Consider the following 25,250-nt stretch of genomic DNA (forward strand, 5'->3'; position numbering starts at 1 on the left):
ACTAGCCAAGAACATAGGCCTAGTAAATAGACCCACCGTAGTCTGCAATGCGTATGCATCACAGGCTGTAATTCCTGGCACGCTCCTGCTGCTTAGTACAGGGAAATGTGCGTGGTTGCAGGCAGCGGGGAGCGATGCTCCCGGTGCCCTGCATAAGAAGGGGACGCAGTGGGAGTTAGTTAGAATGGGTAGCAGGAATCAAAGTTCCCAATACCCAATTGGAGCAGTAGTTTTTGTCTGCGACATTCACTGCAGCGTGCGTATGCTCCCGCAAATAGTAGCATAACCATAGAACGGCAAAGGTACACTATGCCTGGATGTGTACGCATCGCGGTAATGCCACGAAGATAGCAAAGATGTGTGAGGACACACTTGTAACATCCAAATGGTGACATAAAGCGGTGACTGATAATTAAGACACTACTTATCGGGTAATGATATCTTCGGTCGATGACCACCATTAAAGTTATGAAATATGACATATACAGTAAAAAAAGAAATGCATTATAGAGTGTACCATATTTTAACACTGCAAGCTTATTATAAAACAAAACTGTAGATGACCTTTTTTAGGAATAAGCTAGTCCCATAATTAAGCATCCACAATTGGGGATAATAAAAGGTTTAAATTCCGCAGAGACAAACAAATGGTAAAAAAAAAAAAAAAACCACACGTACAAGATAAAACAATAATTGAGCTTATCTGTCCATTGAGGGAAGTCCAGGTACAGCAATTCCAACGTGTTTTGTCTTTGGCAGCAAGACTTTATCAAGGGGATAGGGTTCACAGAGTCGGATTGGCACACAGGGGAACAGGGGAAACCACCGGTAGGCCCCACTGCCTGTGGGCCTTCCTCCTCCTCTAGGGATCAGGTTCCAGTCTCTATCCTAGTGCACATGAATTATGCATTATACATATATTACATTATACTTCATAAGAACATGGTTTATTATATATTTACCAAGGGGCACAGAACATGTTCTCTGTAATGGTTAGCCAAATCTCTGTGGTGGCCGGCCACACCCTTAAGCATGGGCCCCTACAACAGCATTCCCCCGGTGGTCCCTTCATTCTCCAGTCCGACACTGAACAGGGAGAGTGGTTTAGGGAACAATATTTATACCTACATAACCATTAAGGATGGAGGCCACACCTAGCTTAACATTGTGATATCACATTCTGTAGCCAAAAAGCTGAGAATCCACAAAAATCAACAAGAGCACATAGAGAAGTATCTAAAAATATGTGCAGTAGCAGCACAAATACCAAAACATTTATATCCAACATTCAGTAGTGAAAAGAGTATTTTACAGGGCAATTCCCCCCCAGAAAAGACAGTGGTGGGACACAACACTGTTTGTTCTGACAGTGGAACGCACCTGGAGGAACACATCGCCATCTTGGTTACTGGCGTCAGCTACGCCCTGGTGATTTTCTGGATCTGCAATTTGCCGCTAGCGGGATAAGAAGGAGTGGGACTAATCACAGGGGGAACAGCATTCTTGACAACATAAACATATATAAAGGGAAACAGTGTATTAGTAATGTAGCATTGCGGGCCGTATTAAATTTAAGGTTTCTGGTTCAGTGGAACGCACAGTGGCCATCTTGATTCTCCTTTGACCTGTATTACAGCCATTTTGTTGAAGGATCCTTAAACTAGCAGTCTAGACAGCCATTGTGGAATAGACATAAGTTTATAATAACCAGTATAATGGTCCATCGTTCCATTGTAGGATACTGAAAGTACAAGCATCATATTACACAGTGTTCTAAAATGAAATTTTAGTGACTTTAGTGAAGTATATATATTAAGAAGATAAAAAATATCTAATTAAAGTCACATGCATCTCAATATAAACAAGTGACTTATGCATCCGTAATAATCAGAGATGTGCGGTGGACAATTTTCGTGTTCTGTGTTTTGGATCTGGATCTCTGCTTGTGTATTGGATCTGGATTGGTTTTGTCAAAACCACCCTTTTGGGTTTTGGATCTGGATGATTTAAAAAAAATAAAAAACATAAAAACAGCTAAAATCACATTTTGGGAGAATTTGGGAGTAATCTTGATCCTACGGTATTATTAACCTCAATCGCATTAATTTCCATTAATTTCCAATCTATTCTGAACACCTCACACCTCACAATATTGTGTTTTAGGCCAAAAGGTTGCACCAAGGTCGCTGGACGACTAAGATAAGCAACACAAGTGGGCGGCACAAACACCTGGCCCATCTAGGAGTGGCATTGCAGTAGCAGACAGGATGTCAGTTTTAAAAACTTGGCCCCAAAGAGCACATCATGCAAAGGAAAAAAAGAGGTGCAAGATGGAATTGTCCTTGGGCCCTCCCACCCACCCTTATGTTGTATAAACAGGACATGCACACTTTAACAAACCAATCATTTCAGTGTCAGGGTCTGCCACATAACTGTGACTGAAATGATTGCTTTGTTTGGGCCCCCACCAAAAAAGAAGCAATTAATCTCTCCTTGCACAAACTGGCTCTACAGAGGCAAGATGTCGTCCTCATCCTCTGATTCCTCACCCCTTTCAGTGTGTACATCCTCATCCTCACAGAGTATTAATTTGTCCTCACTGGAATCCACCATCACAGGTCCCTATGTACTTTCTGGAGGCAATTGCAGGTACAGGTCTTTGTGGAGGAATTTTTAATTCATGTTGATGAACACCATCTACTCCACATTTTGTGGAAGTAATCTCCTACGCCGATCGCTGACAAGGTTACTGGCTGCACTAAACACTCTTTCGGAGTACACACTGGAGGGGGGGAAACTTGGGTACAATAAAGCCAGTTTGTGCAAGGGCCTCCAAATTGCCTCCTTTTCCTGCCAGTATATATACAGACTGTATGACATGCCTACTTGGATGCTGTCACCCATATAATCCTCCACCATTCTTTTAATGGTGACAGCATCATATGCAGTGACAGTAGACATGTCAGTAATTGTTGGCAGCTCCTTCAGTCCAGACCAGATGTCAACACTTGCTCCTGACTACCCTGCATCATCACCAGAGGGTGGGCTAGGAAATTTTATCCTTTTCCTCGCAGCCCCAGTTGCGGAAGAAAATGAAGGAGGAGCGTCATGTTCCGCTTGACTTGACAATTTTCTCACCAGCAGGTCTTTGCAACTCTGCAGACTTGTGTCTGATGGAAAGAGAAATGCAACGTAGGCTTTAAACCTACAGTAGGATCGAACAAGGTGGCCAAAATGTAGGGCTCTGATTTCAACAGATTGACTACCCTTGAATCCTGGCAAAGCAAATGAAGGCCTCCATCCACAAGTCCCACATACTTAGTGGAATCGCTCCAACTTAGCTCCTCCTTCAATTTCTCCAACTGCTTCTGCAAAAGCCTGGTGAGGGGAATGACCTGACTGAAGCTGGCAACATCTGAACTGACTTCACGTGTGGCAAGTTCGAAGGGTGGATAACCTTGCACAACACGGAAATAATTCTCCACTGCACTTGAGTCAGGTGCATTCCACCTCCTTTGCCTATATCGTAGGTGGATGTATAGGCTTGAATGGCCTTTTTTTCTGCTCCTCCATCCTCTGAAGCATATAGAGTGTTGAATTCCACCTCGTTACCACCTCTTCTTCAGGTGATGGCAGGGCAGGTTCAGGAGTGTTTGCTGGTTCTCCAGTCTTTGGCACGCAGTTGCTGAATGTCAAAAAGTGGCTCGCAATTTTAAGGGCCACTGACAGCATCTCCTGCACGTCCCTGTCATTTTTCCAAAAATTCTGCACCACCAAATTAATTGTATGTGCAAAACATGGGATGTGCTGGAATTTGCCCAGATGTAATGCATGCACAATATTGGTGGCGTTGTCAGATATCACAAATCCCCAGGAGAGTCTAAGTGGGGTAAGCCATTGTGCGATGATGTCCGTCAGTTTCTGTAAGAGGTTGTAGGCAGTGTGACTCTTAGGGAAACCGGTGATACACAGCGTAGCCTGCCTAGGAACGAGTTGCCATTTGTGAGATGCTGCTACTGGTGCCGCTGCTGGTGTTGCTGCGTGAGGCAATACATCTACCCAGTGGGCTGTCACAGTCATGTAGTCCTTAGTTTGCCCTGCTCCACTTGTCCACATGTCCGTGGTTAAGTGGACAGTGGGTACAACTGCATTTTTCAGGACACTGAGGACATGTTTCTTAATGTACAGTCCGGGAATCACTTGCCTAGTGAAGTGGAATATAGACGGGATTCGGTACCAGGGACACAGTACATCCATCAACTGTCTAAATCCCACTGCACTAAAGGCGGATACCGGACGCACGTCTAACACCAGCATAGTTGTTATGGTCTCAGTAATCTGCTTTGCAACAAGGTGACTGCTGTCATATTTCAACTTCCTGGCAAAGGACTGTTGGACAGTCAATTGCTTACTTGAAGTAGTACAAGTGGCCTTCCGACTTCCCCTCTGGTATGGCGATCGACTCCCAGCAGCAACAACAGCAGCGGCAGCAACAGCAGCAGTAGGCGTACCACTCAAGGATCCTCCGGAGGAATCCCGGTTTGGAGCGAACTCTCAGTCTTGCCAGTGACATTGCCGGCAGGACTAATAATAATAATTATTATTATTATTTTATTTATATAGCGCTCTTTCTCCGATAGGACTCAAGGCGCTTACTACTGACGTTCCAGGCTGAGGAGGAAGTTGATGTTGAGGAGTTTGTGGTGTGGCTTGCAGGAGCTTGGGTACAAGAGGAAGAAGGGATTTAGGTGTCAGTGGACTGCTTATGCTCTTATCCAAAGTTTCTGAACTTGACAATGATGTTTTATGAATGCAGGTACTTATAAGGGAGGATATTCCTAGGTGGTTAACGTCCTTAACCCTATTTATTATGGTTTAACAAAGGCAATACACGGCTTGACACCTGTTGTCCGGATTTGTGGACAAATAATTCCATACCGAAGAGGTGGCTTTTCTGGTATTTTGCCCAGGCATGACAATGGGCTTTCTCATCCCATGGACAAAAACTGTCTCCACTGTTGCCTTATTCAAACAAACCACATTACCATCAGAATCCTCCTCGTTAACTTCCTCCTCAGCGCCAGCTACACCAATATCCTCCTCATCCTGGTGTACATCTACAGTGACATCCTCAATCTCAGTATCAGCAACTGGACTGGCGGTGCTTTTCCCAGCACTTATAGGGGCCGTGCAAATGGTGGTAGGAGCCTCCTATTTCCATACAGTCTTTGGAAGGTCATGATTAAACATTGCAACCGCGGACACACTTGGATTCTCCTTGGGGATTTGTGATATCTCTGCACATACAGTTGTTTCTTCCTGTGCTTTAACAAGCTTAATTGTTTACATTTTTCAAGAGGGAGGAGGGCTTCCATCCTCATGAGAAGCTGAGCCACCAGTCATGAACATAGGCCAAGGCCTTTGCCTATCCTTGCCACTTTGTGTCGTGAATGGCATACTGCCAATTTTACATTTCTCATCAGATGATTTCTTTTTTTTTCTGATTATTAATTTTTGCTTCTTGAATTTTACATGCCCTCTATGACATTGTGCTTCAGCCTTAGCAGACGACACTAATGGAATTGCATCGTCAATGTCATGACTGGTGGCAGCAGCAGCTTAAGCACTAGTACTAGGAATTGGAAGTGGTTCCTGATCTTCCACTATTTTTTCCTACAAATTGCTTTTCTCCATTACACAGGACAGCACCCCTTTATTATTACAGCACACAGAACAGGCCCCCTTTATTTTCAAAGCACCCCTGTATTCTTACAGCATACAGGACCAATGTGCTTTTATTTTAACAACAGCATCCCTGAATTTTTACAGCATACAAGACTGGGCCAGCACCCCTTTAATTTCACAGCATACAGGACCAGTGTGCTTTATTTTACCAACAGCACCTCTGAATGTTTACAGCATACAGGACCAGTGTAATATTTTAACAGCAGCACCCCTGTATTTTTACAGCATACAGGACAAGTGTGCTTTTATTTTAACAACAGAAGCACCCCTGAATTTTTACAGCATACAAGACTCGGGCAGCACCCATGAATTTTTACAGCATACAGGGCCAGTGTACTTTTATTTTAACAACTGCAGTCCTGAATTTTTACAGCATACAGTACCAGTGTACTTTTATTTTAACAACTGCAGCCCTGAATTTTTACAGCATACAGGACCAGTGTGTTTTAATTTTAACACCTGAACCCCTGAATTTTTACAGCATACAGGGCCAGTGTAATGTTTTAACAGCAGCACACCTGTATTTTTACAGCTACAGGACCAGTGTGCTTTTATTTTAACAACTGCAGCCCTGAATTTTTACAGCATACAGGGCCAGTGTACTTTTATTTTAACAACTGTGGCCCTGAATTTTTAAAGCATACAAGGCCAGTGTACTTTTATTTTAAAAACTGCAGCCCTGAATATTTACAGCATACAGGGCCAGTGTGCTTTTATTGTAACAACTGCACCCCTGACTTTCGACAGCAAACAGGGCCAGTGTAATATTTTAAAAGCAGCACCCCTGAATTTTTACAGCATACAGGAGGACAATGCCTCTGCCTTCTGTACAACATAGTGACAGCCAGGACAGCAACAACACCCATTTATAGCTGCAGCACCCCTAATAGCACATGAAACACTAGTGACAGCCAGGACAGCACCCTTAACAGCACAATTTCACCACAGTGAAAGCAGCAGCACCCATACAGAGCACACACTGATTCCACCTGACAACACCACCCACAGAGAGACAGAGGTCTGTCTCCCTCACTCTCCAAGTCCAGAGTGAAAATGGCAGCGACGAGTGGCTGTTTAAATGGAATAAAAAACCTGCAAGAATCCGGCAGTGGGATGATGATATTCTACCTCGTTCTGGTTTCCGGGTCTGGTGGGAAGTCACGAGCCGGACTCGGATTCGGGCTCAGAGCGTGATGTTCAGGGGGGGGGGGGGGGTTCGGTTCTCTGAGAATCTCTAGTAGTAATACTGAATAATCTCTCGTAATAACACTCATCTCTATGAATAATGCTGAAAATGTTAATATTATTTAAAATATATATATATATATATAGATATACTGTGTGTATATATATATATATATATATATATATTTAGAATTAAAATGACATGCACCTCCATCTAGAAAAGTGACTTGTTCCTCAGTGTTGAGACTGAAAATGTGAGAATATATAAAATATTAGTAATATGGACATTTAGTTAGTGAAAGATGTAGAAAAATGTATTAAGTATTATAACAATTTTAAAACCTTAATTAAAACGTAAGGGGGACATTGTTTGAGGTTTGTAAATCCAGAACATCTTCCTTTTTGGAGAGTTTGCTTAATATGTCACCTCTTCTTTCTACACATTTAACCAGTTTGATAGCCTTAAATGTAAGATCTTCTGGGTTGGAATTATGTCGCTCTAGGAAATGTTTTGATACCACATGATTTTCAACTTTATTTTTTTATGTTGCGGACATGTTCTTGTATGTGTATTTTAAAACTCTTTTGGTTTTACGTACGTATTTGAGAATGCACATGCATTTGAGTACATAAATCACCATCAAGGAATTACAATTGACAAAGTCCGTAATGAGATATCCTTTAGAGTTGTTATAGTTGAAAAATGTCTTCCTATTAGGGCAAATAAACTTGCAGACATTACAAATGCCACCTTAAAAATGTCTTTTCAATTCTTGGTCTTCCTAAACACAATCTTAGGCCGAGGAAGAAGGACTCCCTCAAGATGGGGTCCATCAGTAGGACATTCCAGTGTTTGTTTAATGACTTCTTGATCAGATTTTCTTGACCTTTCTATGTGGTAATTTATGGGTGGAAATGATCTTCCTTCTTTTGAGGTCTTTTGTTGAGTAGTTCAGCTCTATCCATTTGTTTTAATTTTCTCCAGTGTTTTCTTTACAACTGTTTCTGGGTACTATCTCTCTCTGAACCTTTCAGCATAAGTGACCAGTTGTTTGTCGCAATCCTGTTCAGTACTGCAGTAGCGTTTCATTTGATAGAATTGTAAGGGAAATTTGTCTTTCAATTTTTTGCAGTTGCAGGTCTTGATGTGTTTCCCATTCCCTGGCAGAGTTAAGTCCAGAAACTCATTTTGTCTTTGTTGATATGATACATGAATTGCAGGTTATAATCATTCGCTGAGATGTATTGGAAGAATTTGTCAAAGACTTCTTCACCTTCCTCCAAAATTATCAAGATGCCATCTACTGTATATAACATGTGCATAGTATCAAATGACTGCAATAGGGATTGCTGGAATAGATATGGTCTTCTTCCCAGCTACTTATCAGACAATTGGAAAAGCTGGGTGCAAATATTGTCCCCATTATTGTCCCACACATTTGTATATAGAAAGTATCCTGAAATTTGAAGAAGTTATGACCAAGAATAAATCCAATGAAGTTACAAACTCCATTTGTATGTGGCACTGACAGATCAGGGGCCAAATGTAATAGAGTGAGAGTTTCAGAAAGTGAGCGATTTGGTAAGGTTTTGAAGTTTTTTTTAAAAGTGGCAATCATCTACACTGCAAGATCAACGTGGTTTTGCAGTGTAAATGATTGGCACTTTAAAAAAAACTGCAAAACCTTACCAAATCTCTCACTTTCTGAAACTCTCACTCTATTACAGTTGGTCCCAGGTCTCTATTCAGGAATATTCAGCAGGCCTCAATTCCCTTAGCATGTTCAATGCAGGTAAAGTAATCTAGATGCATCCCTTACTTTAAAAAAAAAACCCTGTATCAACAGTCTCTTACTGAGTGTTGACCACCATGACTCCTTGATGGGTTACAAATTTTCCATCATAATTTTGATACATTTTGTCCTCTCACCATATACCATTATAGTTCCCAACACTATACTGTGAGATGATTGGCAGTTAGCACCGATTACCTTGACAGGTCCTCCTGCATCCTTCTTTCTTATTAACTCCCTTATAAGCCTCAATTCTAAATCATCTTTTTCTGCTTTGATTACTATCTGTTATAATGTAGCAAAATACCATCCCACTAAGTTTTCCATATCACTTGCTATATGATGTCTAACTATTTGGTAATGCCTACTACAGTACCTCCCTTTTGGTTTGACCAGTGCTTCACACAATGCCCAGAATACATAGGAGTTCGCTGCAATGTAAACTAGGTTTTGCACTGGGTCTGATCCAGAGTAAACAAATAACATAGCAGTAAATAGCCACTTTCAAGTATAGCATAAAGGCACATGTACAGCCCATGTTATAACTGAACTACTGTACAATGGCATTCCTTTTCAAACACATGGGTGACCTCCACCACAACCTGATCAGTTGTATCTAGAAATTAAACATATACCAAATAAGCCAATTAGGAAAATTCAGTACAGGCGCTATAGATATAGAATAACCACACTAATATATTTATTTTTGCAGCTCTCACACAGTGATCTGAAACAACTGAAAAGATAAATAAAATGAATATATAGACTCGACTATATAAGAGAGCGCGAAAATAATATAATATAATATAAAAATAATTTATTATGATTAAAAAGTCCAATTGGTAAATAGATCAAAATTTGTTATAATAATAAAACCACATCACATCACTTGAACCATTATAAACCAGTAGACTTATGTCCATGACCAGTCCCAATTTAAACGTATTTATAGATGTCCAAAGATTCTTACATGGACAAAGATGTAAATAAATGTCCCGGACCAATGAATGGCTCCCTGTATTGAAGAATAAATGTGGATATACCTTATTAAGGGTACTGGCCTTTTAAATGTAGTGGAGATATGTGCTGAAGTAGAGCTTGACACTCTGCTGGATATGATTTAATGATCCTCCTTATCCATGTAGAGCAGTCACAGCCCCCGTGATTGGTACATAAAATATCTCACCGCTAGCATTTTTGTGCCTCCCGTCCTTTGAACTCCAAACGGTGCACTTGTAGCCGTGGAATGCAGGGAGACGCTGCCAGACCCTATAGCACAAGGGCTGAGGCAGCGATGTAGAAGACGGTGAATCCCAGACTGGGGCAGCGCAGCCGCAAGCAGCACAGGCGGTCTGCAGATGATTCGTCCCTGACTGGGACAGAGCAGCCGGCAACAAGAAAGGTGATCTGCAAGGAGGTGGATCCCAAAGCTGGGATGAAGCAGCTGTCCGCAGCACAGGTAATCACCACAGTGGCAATGCCAGTATTGAAAGCTGGTAACAAGGTGGGTGAAGTGGCTATCACCTTTACGCGTTTCTCCGACGTAGCTGGCTGTCAGTTTCCTCAGAAGGTAATTGAAATAAACATATGTCCAAAAGAACTGAGTAGTATTTTGGCCTCATTTCCTGATTCACGCTAGCCAAATTCCCAAAAGCATGGGACTAAGTCCCAAATGACAGTGGAATAATTTCATAATGGCTAATATATTTCTCTATCTACTGCTCTTGTCTCATCCCATTTGGTCCAAATAAAATCATTCTAATGAGAGTAAGTTAAATATTTCCAAATCTTTTAATCAACCCTCTGTTTGGGGTAGTCTCCAAACTCTCATTTAAAACATTTCATAAATATGACTGGGTACCATGAGTTTTCTCTGCACTGCCTCCACCCTCCACTTCATTGCTGGAGGCCAAATATAACACTGCAGCTGTTCTCTGATTTAACCACCTCAAAGTTCCAATACTGAATACCTTGTTCACTTGAATATCTCCTGACTCCCTCCTCATCTGATCGCAATCCACAAAGATTTGCATTCCTCCCATTACTCATGCCACAGCTGATTACAGGATACCTCCCTGCTGAATACATGTTATGCTCTGCTAGTGTTCCTGAAGTGCACTAAGAATGGAGCTCCACGTGCAGCACAGAGACTGCAGGAAGGGGTGAAGAAGTCCAGGAGACCTTGACTGACTGCATCGTGTTTGGTCTGGTTGTAAAGACACTCACTCTCTTTTCAGTATTAAATTGTTATCAGAAGTAACTCCTCATTTGGGCCAGCGCTTCTTCAAAATCAGCTATGCTGCAAATTTTCTGTCTTAGACTATTTCTACCCTTCCCTCCATAAAATGTCCCACTAAGACCTTAAGACCACACCTAGTTATATCAAACAGTCTTCACACATTACCAGTGCCCTACCCATTTTCTCTCATCTGCTTATTACTTGCTCAGTTATATTTCCCTTCTAGAAATCTTCTACAAATCTCTCTTGTTGTTTGGTCTTCTTGAAAGTGTGAGCTTCTCAGCCGATGTTAAATATGCAAATGGGAAAAAAATGATCAAATTAAAAGTACAGAACAAGATCCGATTTCTGCCTCATCTGAGATGGTTCAAACTACTAATTTTGTACACATTGGAAATGGTTGTTCATTTTTCTGCCTCTGAATGTATACCTTTTCTACTCCTAGTTCCCTAAGTCTGTGCTTTTCTTTGCTATGTTTTCTTCCAATGTCACAACTAGGAAGACAAACTCATATGTGAAGTACCATTGCTGTAGCGATCTATTCATAATCTATTTGTACTCCAGCTGATGTTAGTTGCTGAGTTACAGACATAATTTTATCTATATAATTACTCATGCTGCTTCATTCACTCAATTTTGTGTTATACAATAATAAATACAATAATACATTTATTCTCCTTATGAAGCCTCCATCTTGGTATGCTGCCTGTAGTGCTATCCACATTCTTTAACTGACTTCTTCCATTATATAACAGAGTACATATGCTGCTCCACACTTAAACTGATAGTGCCCATGGCCCTCTCTATATCATCTGGGCTTCGATCTGCACCAGGCTGTATTGTAACCTTTCACAATCTTTCATGCTTCAAATGCATTTCTAAAGCAGACTTCCAGATTGTATAATTCTCTGAAATCTTAAACTTGATAAACCCCATTATGGGTGTAGCCATCTGATATTTTAACCCTGGACCCAAATGTTGACAATCAACATTCCACAAAGAAAACGTTCTTCAATGAAAGAGTCAAGGCCCCATCAAATATGAAAAGAAGCCTCCAGAAGAAGAGGTACTCGGTGGTGGCAGGAAGAAACAACAAAAGAAGGTACCTCAAATACCTATCCATCCTCTAAACAGCAGAAATTTCATTACTAAGCAAAGGATTAAAATTCACCCCTACCAAACAAATAACATTTTTTAGAACTTCATTGACTTAAACAAATTCACAAGCTTACTGACGTTAAGAAGACATTTCGCAAAAAAAGAAGCTGAAACATATTTAGTCCACCAATCAAATCAGGATTCTAAAGAAAATCCAAGTTCTATCCTTTAGAATCTAAGGGGAATCACATCAATGTAGTCTACAATTTCATGAATAAAGACCTATCTGAGGAAGGTAAACAACTTCAGAAATATTCCAATCTAAAGAAAGCAGAAAAAGAAGTTTTGAAACATTTACAGAAAAATCCAAACATCATTATCAAACAAGCAGATAAGGCGGTGGGGGAGGGGACACTCCAACTTCTCAATAATGTATTGTCCTATAAGAAACTTTCATATGACCCAAGCACTGAATTTGTTGAAGAACTCAGGACTGTCTTAGTTCATTACCTTCATAAAAATGTACTTGAAATAGAGCAATTTCAGTATCTAATCACATCCATTCCAGTAACATCTATCTTCTAGTTTTTGTCAAAACTTAATAAATCACTCCTCAATCCACCAGGAAGACCAATTATTGCTGGCATTGACTCACTAAAATCTATTTGTCTTAATATATTGATATCTTTCTCCATCATTATGTTGTTCAACTACCATCCTACCTTAAGGACACCAGTAATGTGATCAGTACCTTGTCAGATATAGAATAGAGAGACGCCTGCATATCTAGATGTGTAAGACTCTGCATACATGTGAAAGTACACTATTGTTCTGTTTACATACCCCAGTGGCTTGTGGGTTGAAATGAATGCAATGCATAAAAATGGGGGTAGTTTGTTACAGGATGGTCCGAACGAGGTCAGATTTTCATGCAAATTAACAGAGATATACTGTAGGGGTATATCTACAACTGGTCAAACAACTCTACTACTATAAACCCATACCTTAGTAAATATATCCCAAGGTTTAGGGGATTATCCAGTTGGTTGAAACACCCCCATCATCTCAAATCATTCCCCCCCCCCCCCAAATCCAGAGGTGCTTCAGTGGTTTGGTGGCCCCAGTGGTATCATGGGGTTGTCAGAAGAAGGCAGGAGCCATGTTGTCTGTTACTGCTGTGCAAGGTCCCTTACATCCTGCCTATTACCATAAAGTAAACAGTGCACAGGCATTGAAATCACACAGTGTGAATCTTGCCCCTACTTCTACTCAGGTGAGCAGCACATGACTTAGACTTAATGTAGACCTTTCATTATTTCTATCTGTCTCACTATTGTGTTGTCCTCTTTGCACCTGCTGTATTTGAGTGCGGAAAAAAATACAGTAGATTACTATTTTAAAAAAATTAGAAAACCCCTTTGAATTACAAAAAAATAATGTTCAAGGAATAAAGCATAAGGAATAAAGCATTTTTCAATGACACTAACCTCCAGACCTCTTATTATTATATATTAAAAAAATTTGAATTTGCCATTATCACAAAACACCTGCCCCCCCATCAGTTTCAACTCTAGTAATTGTCCTTATTTCCTTGTGATTCCTAACCATGAACTCCCCTTAAAAACCCTGTCACAGTTAAGGTGCCACCAATCTATTTTATTTCCTAACCCAGTTTCTGACTTATGAGCAAAAAAGCAATTTCGGCCCGCACATTCATATTAATAATAAAATGCTAACAATACTTCAGAATTCATGTGTAGTCTTAATAATATCAGTTAACTCCAACTCATTCCGGCATTCACCTCAGCTGGGCCTGCACATCTATTTGCAGAACATTAAGAATTATTTATCCGTCTAATGCTTGTGGAAAATATATTTACACTAGCAATATGCTGGCATTCTATGAATACTGAGTTGTGCGCACTTTGATTCCCTTCTCCAAGGGCCTTCTGTAGGTTAATATTCCTGTTTATTTAAATGCATATATTATGGACTATATATAAAAAGTCAGACATGCAGAGAGTTATTTTGTGAATATGTCACTGTGTGATTAGGCTGAGGGCAGGTTTATACCTGACAGCGATGTGTAATAAGTATTCTTTTTTTGAAATGTCTTAAAAGAAAAATATTTATGTGGTTAAATATAACACATTCATTATTTGATGTATTTCCGCAAGTTTACAGCATGAGATTTTAACCTATTTCAACCAGTACAGTAGCAAAATGATTTATGGGTTTCAGCTTGTATTATGCCCATATTTACGTTTTTATTTAATTAATAAACCATTTTATTTACTTTCTTGATGTCTTTAAGTAAATTATATTATTGATAAAATAATAGTGAATATCAACTGAGAAAAAGATATTATGCGCATCACTAATATATCTTATAGAACAGGTTCGCCAGGCATGCATGTTATAGCATTCCTAGGGGTCAATGTATGAAGCAGTGATAACCAGTGGTGACTACTGCTTGTGGACTGCAGCGCAGACCACACATTGCATGGGGGAGCCCGTTGTTAATAATAATAATAATAATAATAATAATACTATTATTTATATAGTGCTCTTTTCTCCAACAGGACTCAAGGCTCTTCCCACAGGACTCAAGGTGCAGTTAACACATAAAATGACATGTAATGTTGAATGTAATATATGTGCTGGCTGCCTGACCCCAGAGATCAGTAGCACTGTACATTTCTCAGCCACCACTGCACCCAAGAGCCAGCATTCAGCTTCACTTCTCCTTCTAAGCCCACCCCCAAACTCACATTGACTATCTTCGCAGGAGTCTGGGGGCGGGCATATAGAGAAAAGACAAGCAGAATGCTGTGACCCAGATGCAGTGGCGGCTCAGTGAATCCCAGTGCTGCTGATCCTGGGGACAGGCAGTCAGTACATATATTCTATACAACATTACATATATGCTTATATGTGTTAACCAGCTCCCCCTACGCAGTGTGTGATCTGCACTGCAGCACACAGGCAGCAGCCACCACAGGTGATAATAATGGTGTCCTGTAGGACTGCCCTGGGATGCTTGTTCTGAGGTAAAAACAGTAAAATAAACCTATCTAATGGTGCATCCAGCTCCTGCTGGCGCCAACTGAAAACTGTCTGGCCATTGGCTGGGATATAGGGGAGGAGGGACCAGTGCATCCTGGGGGCTGAAAGCTTCAACTGTTTGATGCCCGGTCCTCTCCAAACACCTACACCAGTCCCAGCATAATCCATGGGGAGCCCTATGGACCTTGAAGAAGAAAAAGGCAGTCCATGGAGAATCCAGAGCTGCTCTGGCATTGTTTTAGTTTTCTCCTAATAATCCTGCCACCATAGCCAGCTATGGTGTAGACTCATGACTGCAAATTATTAGGATTCCCACATAACATATACCGCCATCTGATGATGTTATACAGATGCGTTATGCACATGCCACTGTTTCCTCCACATGCTCCTACTCTAGTGGTTTTGTAATACTCAGCACCGTTAAGTCTATCTCCTTCGGGTCTTACCTCATGACTAACTATGGAAGTCTCGGATTCTTAGCTGTTTTTTTCTCTCCTCTTTCTTGGACAGAGAGGAAAGGACTCCCAGAATTTCCCAAGACACAGTAATTGTCAACCAAAAATCTAATATTTAAGTTTATCAAGTGTAAATTTGTTATTTCTGGCAAATGTAAGTTTTCTTTACTTCACTAATATAAAGACTCATACAATTATAAAGAACACATTTTTGTCACAACAGTGTAACAATTTAGGTTAACATCTGTAAGAAGGAAATCTATTGCTATAGGGTATACTCCTTATAACAACTGTAAGCAACACCCCAAATGATTGCGTATTAATTATATAGATTGGTTAGCATCCCATACATAATAGGGACCAATAATTACATTGAATATACTCAAAACTGAGTTAGGAAAAACTATCAAAGTTGTAGGGAAGATCAACTGCTAGTTTCAGGGGGTCATTCCGAGTTGATCGTAGCTGTGCAAAATTTTGCACAGCTACGATCAACTTTCCTGACATGCGGGGGGACGCCCAGCACAGGGCTAGACCGCCACGCATGTCAGTCCGGCCCTTCTCGCAGAAGTGCAAAGGCATCGCACAGCGGCGATGCCTTTGCACTTCAGGAGTAACTCCCGGCCAGCGCAGCTTTAGCGTGCTGGCCGGGAGCTACTCTTCGCTCCCTGGCCCGCAGCGGCTGCGCATGACGTCACGCAGCCGCTGTGGCCCGCCCCCCGTTCGGTCCGGCCATGCCTGCATTGGCCGGACCGCGCCTACGAAACAGCGGCCAAACGCCGCCGTTTCGCCCCCTCCCGCCCATTGATCACCTCTGCCTGTCAATCAGGCAGAGGCGATCGCTGTCCTGCCACGGCTGTCGGCCGTGCCGCATGCGCAGGTGCACAAAGGTGCCGGCGCATGCGCAGCAAGGACACGTTCGCTCTGCTGCGTGAAAACGCAGCGAGCGAACGGGTCGGAATGACCCCCTCAGTCACACATTAAGTGAAATAATATTTCTTCTTATATGTCAGGCTGCAGTCATACTTACTACTTAATAACTGTCTGTATGCACAAAAGCAAGTAACAGAGATGTGTGTGCTGAGGGCATTATATTTACTACTGATTGGCTCCTATTATTTTCTATAATTTGTCTTTTAAGTGGCCAATGTACATAAGGAGTTTCCTTTGCACATTAAGCTGACTGCGCTCTGTCAGGAACCTTTAGGGTCTGCCTCGATGATTGCTCCTCTCCAGCCCTGCTCTAGCTCTCCTCCTCCTCTAAGTGTCCTCCCACTGAGGGGTCTATTCATAAAGCAGTGAAAAGAGTGGAGAAGTGAACCTGTGGAGAATTTGCCCATGGCATCCAATCAGCTGCTCCGTACAATTGTATAGTATGCAAATTATAAATGTTACTTTAATGCTGATTGGTTGCCATGGGCAACTTCTCAACTGGTTCACTTCTCCACCGTTTTCACTGCACACATAGCGGCCAAGCTGGTACCATTCAGCAGGACCCGCTTGGCCACAAGGAGACTGCACATGGGAGCCTACATGGGAGCCTATGCAGGCGCCCACACATGTGCATCAGTCCTGCCGCCGTCGGCTCTGACCACAGAATGCTGCGGTCGAGCTGGATGACAGGATGGCAGGATTTCATAATGAGCACTGAATTTCCGTGTGTCACTGGCCGGATCCTGTTATGCGGAATCCCGCAGAACAGGATCCGTGTGCACACAAATCCCCCCTCCTGGCCAAGAAGGTCCCGTTCAGCAGGACCGCTTGGCCGCTATGTGTGGCCCAGCACTTAGTCTTTCTGAGCGCTGCCCGCTTACACTGCAGTTCTCTGTGGTAAGGGGCACAGTGGCTGGATCTCTCATGACACAGATCCCTTGGTGGGGCACTGCTGCTTATATCAGCTTTCTGCTTTTGTGTCTCCTCTTTGTCAGCTGCTCATCTCTGCTCAAATATGGCGTCACCAACTCTCCCCTCACAACGGCTCCAACTGTCACTCCTCAAACTGCTTTTTTTTACATAAACTTTATTAAAATGGCACTGGACACTACACTGTTTTCAGATATATCCTTATTGTAATATGTTATGACAGTTGCCCAGTGTTATGTAACACTCACATTTTTATTTTAAATCTTCCGCATGTGCAGGGGGGCCGCTAACAAATCCGATGCGACACAGAGGCACAGTGGGGTTGTAATTGATCTCCAGGGATTCTCTTTTACATATAGTACATTGTGGTGCTAAAACATTTTATATTGCTGCTAAAAGTGACTATGATGGTTATCTTTTAGAGCTCAGGGTATATTGATACATTCCCCTCTTAGTTTTTATTTCTTTAACCATGGGCTAATAAACCTTGTTTTACTGCTTTATCCTTTGACACCAATGGTCAATAAGCTTATAGCTATTATTTATCTAGTGATTGGTTGCTAAGGGCAACTTCCCTAGTTATTCTCTTTAGATGGTATGATAAATCTCCCTTTTAAGACTTATTCTAAAGAGAGATACAATTGGGGAAAATGACAAATAAACTAGTAATGTGCCCATACTGGCAGAGGGTCTGGGAATACAGCATTGATAGTTTACAAAAACATGCTTATTGGGAAAATAAATATATTTTTTACTTTTCATCCAACACCAGGCGCTTGTGTCTATGTGCTTGTACCTCATTAATAGTAAGGACGGCAGAACGGTATCTAATATACTTAAAGCCAGACTTTCATGAGGTAGAATTGGGTGCCGTGAATTTCAATCACCTTAGAGGTGCAGTCCTGAATACCATTCTGTAAGTCAGCATTTTCATGAATATTGTTAGGAAGCTGTGAATTAAAAGGTTTCCATAAATGTATTGGAATTTAAATTTATTTACATGTGTTGTTTTGTGTTATGCTTCACAGCTGTCTAATATTTTTTTTATTGTTGTATTTGAAAAGACTATTTGTGTATTCTATTTGTACCCATCCAGTTTTACATGATTTATGCTTTATGAATTATTCTCATACACTGTATCACATGAAAAATTAAATATTTAAAATGCCTTCCCACTGAACTGGTGCAGGTAAATTTATATCAGTCGTTCAGCCTGGCTTCTGCAGTAGTGATATTATAACGTTACTGTGATTCTGATATTTCTGTAAAAAGGGGGTAAATAAACATAATAAAAATGAGAAAGGGTCAATAAATGGAATAGAAGTACCATAATAAAAATACATAATTGTTTATTTTCCAATGTCTCTGAACAGAATTAGTATTCTAGAACTTTCAGCGTACAAGTAAATGCAAGCCGTTCCCTGGGCAGCAATGGTTAAATAACAAGTACAATTTCAAAAGGGTTTTTATTGAATACATATGTATTGCAAACTAATAAAAAAAGGGACACGGTAACTGAATTTATCATGAAAATGTTGCATGATTTTTATGCTTATATACAGCTAGAATTGGAATGGTGTTTAGTTTCATATGCGGTGTAGATGAAATGTTGCATAGCGCTCTACCTTTTATGAGGAATTAAGCTTTGATGAAATAGTATTGTTATTTTCTGTTCCCAGGTGTTTCTCAATAATGGGTGGATTTACTATCCATTAAAAGCTGTGTGACTGTATATATGTATTTTATGTAAAATAAAAAGGGAAACATAGATCATTAATAGGGGGTCTTACTCCCACCCTCTTTTGCAGTGATATACAGTATGTTTGCAGAAATTGCTTGTCCAATCATTGCGTCATCCTAAACGCTTCCCTTTTGAGGCCGGGATGTACTAAAGGGAAAATGCAATAAAACCCCCGTTTTCTGGGGCTTTATCGCATTTTCATATGTACTATCATCCGACCGCCACGTTTTCGCCCATGAGGGTATCGCCATCTCTGGATGGCGATACCCTATAGAAGCCTATGGGCTTCTTTTCGCCAGCCGCCACAACCCGCCTCCTTCGCCACTCCCCGCCGCAGACGCAGACCCCCCCCTCCCCCCCAGCATACCTTCCTCCAGGAAGACTGGACCCGGAATTTAATCTCTTCCTTCCCCTAGCAACGCATCCTTCCGGCTGCAGGGGGGAGGAGGAGGCGCCTGGGACAGCCTGCTGCCTGCTTCCCGGAAGGAGAGCAGGTGAAGAGCCCAGGGAGGTGACGGAGACCCCCCGCACACCACCTCACAGGTATCGCGGGGGGCCTCCGTCACCGCATTACGATATTGATCGCATATGTTAGTACATATTTGATCAACATCGCTGCGATAGGCGGCGAGGGCGGCGATGTATGTTGACACTTTTCCGCCCTGAGACTCTTCTGCTGTATATTCAATTACACATCATTTTTTTATAATATGAACAAATTTTTAGGTGCCACAAATTATGTTATTACAAACCGTTGAAGCAGTGTACAAGGCACGGCGTTGTTGTGATGTTAGACAACTGCATGTGCAGCTATAGACATAGTTTTACATGAAAGTGCACAAGTTTGCATGCACAATTGCGTTGAGTGGTGACGAGAGGGGGGTACTAATTAACTGGGCCCAACCCAGCCATGGTGGCAGAGAATCCCCGTACCTCGAGGCGTCTCGCACAATGGGAGTGATTCAGAGATGGATACAGTGAGCACAGCAGCTGCGTCTTGTGTTAATAGCCACCTCCTGCATGCTTGTGTTAACCACTGCTGTATCCAAGGAAGGAGCATTAGATCACTTGCGAGAACATTGGCCATTTAAATAACCCTCAGATTACTCAGAATGGCCATCTGTGGCCGAGGGTAGTAAATCTGCATCTGGAGATGCCGACACTGGCCTCTGAACTCCCAAAAAACAGGAGCAGCATTCCCCCATTTTCAGGAACACTACCTGGCGCCACATCCTCCCCGCTTCCAAATGACTGCAGCCTGTCAATCAGGAAGCAGCTTAGGGGGCACTTCATGGTAGTCCTTCTGCCATTGGAGTTATACGCCAACCTTTGAATCAGGCCCAATATCAACAGTGAATGTATTCCTGAGTGACTGTGGCTAAACCCGATAATTAGCAACACACCCTCTCTAGTACTAGCAGTCCCGATTGCAATTAGGGTTTTTAGAATAGAAGGATGAGAGTCCGGGCAGATGGCAGACATTTTTACTGCCCCGGTCTAGGCATCAGGTCAACAAAAGCAGAATTTTGTTTTGCAAGAGGGTATCTTTAAATAATTAGTAAAGAGTATGTCTGCTTATCTTTCTAAGGTGTTCCTTAATTGGCAGGCACAGCAAATTAAACTGAAACGTACACCCTTATCCATTTATTAAATGTCCCCTTACTTTTCCAAGTTAAAAAAAAAACATAAATGTTTCAGGTGAGCAAGAAAAACTCAGTAGTAGGTTATACTGTATGTGGTAGTGATATTTTTGTGTACCATACATTACTAACTTAGCAATTATCATGTAGATCAACTGAGCAGTGGGACAATGAGCTCACTTGTGTACAGTTTAACCTGTAAAAAAACATAGACATGTGCGTACATGTATACACTGCACCTAGGTAATGGTTAAAATGCTGATTAATTCTGGGGAAGACAAAAAAAATTTGGGGGGGATTTAATTAAACACAATATTGAATAGTGGCAGGAATGATTGTCCACAGCTATTAAATAAGCAGAATTGCCCCCCGCACTTAAGTCATGAGATGCAGGTTACCATTCCTAAAGCATGCTATTAAGTTGTGGTAAACATCATTCTTCGACTTAGGTGCTGGGTGCAGTGCTGTTAGTCCGGACAGCAAGCCCACAACTCACAATGCGTCATTAGTTATGTCGGAATTCTGCTCGCACCTCAGGAAGGTGAGATAAGAAATCCACAGCTAACTGAATAGCTCCGGGCACTCATTCCCGGTGCTTTTCAATTGTGAGTTTAATTGAATTCCCCCCTATGTGTGAGTTATATTTCTCTCTCTTGCCTGGTTGTATAAAGCAACAATTGAAGTTTTCTGTCACTTCCCAATTATGGCCCTCATTCCGAGTTGTTCGCTCGCTAGCTGCTTTTAGCAGCATTGCAAACGCTAGGCCGTCGCCCTTTGGGAGTGTATCTTAGCTTAGCAGAATAGCGAACGAAAGATTAGCAGAACTGCTACTAAATAATTCTTTGCAGTTTCTGAGTAGCTCCAGACCTACTCCTAGATTGCGATCAGCTCAGTCCGTTTAGTTCCTGGTTTGATGTCACAAACACGCCCTGCGTTCAGCCAGCCACTCCCCCGTTTCTCCAGACACTCCCGCGTTTTTCCCTGACACGCCTGTGTTTTTTAGCACACTACCGGAAAACACTTAGTTACCACCCAGAAACGCCCCTTTCCTGTCAATCATTCACCGATCAGCAGTGCGACTGAAAAGCGCCGCAAGAACAACAGCAAAACTGCTAAGTTTTGTGTTAAATAACTTAGCGCATTCGCTCTGCATACCATGCGCATGCGCATTTAGTAACAAATCGCAGCATAGCAAAAATCAGCAACGAGCGAACAACTCGGAATGACCACCTATGTTCAAGAAAAACCCAAATAAAAAAATGTCAGCCAAACAAAATCTGTTTTTGTAAATGAATATGCCCCATAATATATGTTACACAGGGTAAGCCTATGCTTGCTGTGTTCCCAAATCTTTTAATTTGCCAATCGCTGTGCCCATGACCAGGTTCACATCTGTTTAGGCGTCATCTTGATGGTGAGAAATGTCATTAATACAGAAGGTCAAAAAGTCATCATGTATAATATTACATAATTAATATTCAAATCTAATCCATTTCTTGAATGTTACAGAACAAGTTACAAAAATAAACTCTGCATAAATATATACGGTACTATCCATTTACAGTTGTAAAAATAATGTTTTATCCACATTGTGTAAGGGACTGATCGCCTTTCTAACTCACAGGGATTTTGAGTGAATGTGACAAATGTTGATATTATAACCCTTTAAAGTAATGTCAAAATAACAGCAGCAATGGATGAAACTCAATCATTCAAAAATCTACTCACTGCCACTACTATACATTTGATTGATATATTGGTAGTTGCTATTTATTTATGCCAAATACTTAATTTACTTTATTGAGAATGACTGTGATAGTTTTCAGCAGTCCCAAGATTGCCAGGAGATACTTTTTCCTGCAAATAATTTACAATAATGGGCACAAAACTGTGCATCTGTAAGAGGTCAAGTTGTCTATATACTAAGCCTTGGAAAGAGATAAAGTGGACGGAGATAAAGTACCAGCCAATCTCCCAACTGCAGGCCGTTACAGGCAGTTAGGAGCTGATTGGTACTCTATCTCCATCCACTTTATCTCTCTCCAAGGCTTAATACATAGACCCACGACTAACTGGAATACTATCTAATTTATCACAGTTTAATCTACTTCTATTCTATCATCCTTGCATCCTTAGCAAAAACTGCTTAACAGATTCACTGGCAGTCACTTTAGATGGGCTGGTACTGTATACGGCAAATATATTTGTCCCTATTGGCAGATTACCAAGGCAGATTACCAAGGCAGCATGGCTATGCCTCCATGGCCCGGATGATAATGAAGTCTTAGTTGGGACTTAATTTAAAGGGGCAATCATGCCCCTTTAAAAAAGTCTGAGTTCAGCCGGCACCCCGCATGGCCTCAGAACTCAGACTTCATTACATCCAGCCCTTGTTTGGCTGACCTCTAGCGCCTGGGCACGCAGTATGTCTTGCTGGGCCTGGACAGACGGAGGCACGATGAGCTCCCTTCTGTATGATTGCCAACATCACAAGTCATTTAAAGCCTTAGAACACCATGCATATGGTAGTCCAGCAATTCAAATGAATAGACCTTCCATGGAATCTTTGTCTTATGCTCTGCATTTTGACTTTACAGTTTTGCGCTTAAACAGGACACTCCAGGCAAGCACCCTGCAGTGTGTTAAGCCACCCTTCATGTCACAGGTTCTGGGCAGGGCTGGCAATGAGCCCTGCTCTGCCGCTGGTACCCAGTTGTGAGTTCTGATATTTAAAAAGATGATACTATTCACTTGAAATGAGCGGGTTCGGTTCCTCGGAATCCGAACCCCCCCGAACTTCACCCATTTTAAAAGGGTCCGAGGCAGACTCGGATCCTCCCGCCTTGCTCGGTTAACCCGAGCGCGCCCGAACATCATCATCCCGCTGTCGGATTCTCGCGAGATTCGTATTCTATATAAGGAGCCGCGCGTCGCCGACATTTTCACTCATGCATTGGAGATGATAGGGAGAGGACGTGTGCAGCACTCTCTCAGTTGTGTTCAGTGTGCTGCAAATATCTGTGCTCAGTGTGCTGCAAATATCTGCGCTCAGTGTGCTTGCAAATATCTGTGCACAGTGTGCTGAAAATATCCACGTTCTCTGCCTGAAAAACGCTCCATATCTGTGCTGCATTGTAGTATATAGTAGGAGGACAGTGCAGAATTTTGCTGACCAGTGACCACCAGTATTATATCAGTACGGTACAGTACTCCACTGCTCTACCTACCTCTGTGTCGTCAAGTATACTATCCATCCATACCTGTGGTGCATTTAAGTTTTGCGCAGTATATATATAGTAGGAGGACAGTGCATAATTTTGCTGACCACCAGTATATAATATATAGCAGTATGGTACAGTAGTCTACTGCTCTACCTACCTCTGTGTCGTCAAGTATACTATCTATCCATACCTATGTTGCATTTAAGTTTTGCACAGTATATATATAGTAGGAGGACAGTGCATAATTTTGCTGACCACCAGTATATAATATATAGCAGTATGGTACAGTAGTCCACTGCTCTACCTACCTCTGTGTCGTCAAGTATACTGTCCATCCATACCTGTGGTGCATTTCAGTTTTGCGCAGTATATATAGTAGGAGGACAGTGCATAATTTTGCTGACCACCAGTATATAATATATAGCAGTACGGTACAGTAGTCCACTGCTCTACCTACCTCTGTGTCATCAAGTATACTATCCATCCATACCTGTGGTGCATTTAAGTTTTGCACAGTGTATATATAGTAGGAGGACAGTGCATAATTTTGCTGACCACCAGTATATAATATATAGCAGTACGGTACAGTAGTCCACTGCTCCACAAACCTCTGTGTTGTCAAGTATACTATCCATCCATACCTGTGGTGCATTTAAGTTTTGTGCAGTATATATATAGTAGGAGGACAGTGCATAATTTTGCTGACCACCAGTATATAATATATAGCAGTACGGTACAGTAGTCCACTGCTCTACCCACCTCTGTGTCGTCAAGTGTACTATCGATCCATACCTGTGGTGCATTTAAGTTTTGCGCAGTATTTATATAGTAGGAGGACGGTGCATAATTTTGCTGACCACCAGTATATAATATATAGCAGTATGGTACAGTAGTCCACTGTTCTACCTACCTCTGTGTCATCAAGTATACTGTCCATCCATACCTGTGGTGCATTTAAGTTTTGCGCAGTACATATATAGTAGGAGGACAGTGCATAATATTGCTGACCACCAGTATATAATATATAGCAGTACGGTACAGTAGTCCACTGCTCTACCTACCTCTGGATCGTCAAGTATACTATCCATCCATACCTGTGGTGCATTTAAGTTTTGCGCAGTATATGTAGCAGGAGGACAGTGCATAATTTTGCTGACCACCAGTATATAATGTATAGCAGTACGGTACAGTAGTACACTGCTCT

The sequence above is a fragment of the Pseudophryne corroboree genome, chromosome 5, assembly GCF_028390025.1.
Source record: "Pseudophryne corroboree isolate aPseCor3 chromosome 5, aPseCor3.hap2, whole genome shotgun sequence".
In the NCBI taxonomy this organism is placed as follows: Eukaryota; Metazoa; Chordata; class Amphibia; order Anura; family Myobatrachidae; genus Pseudophryne; species Pseudophryne corroboree.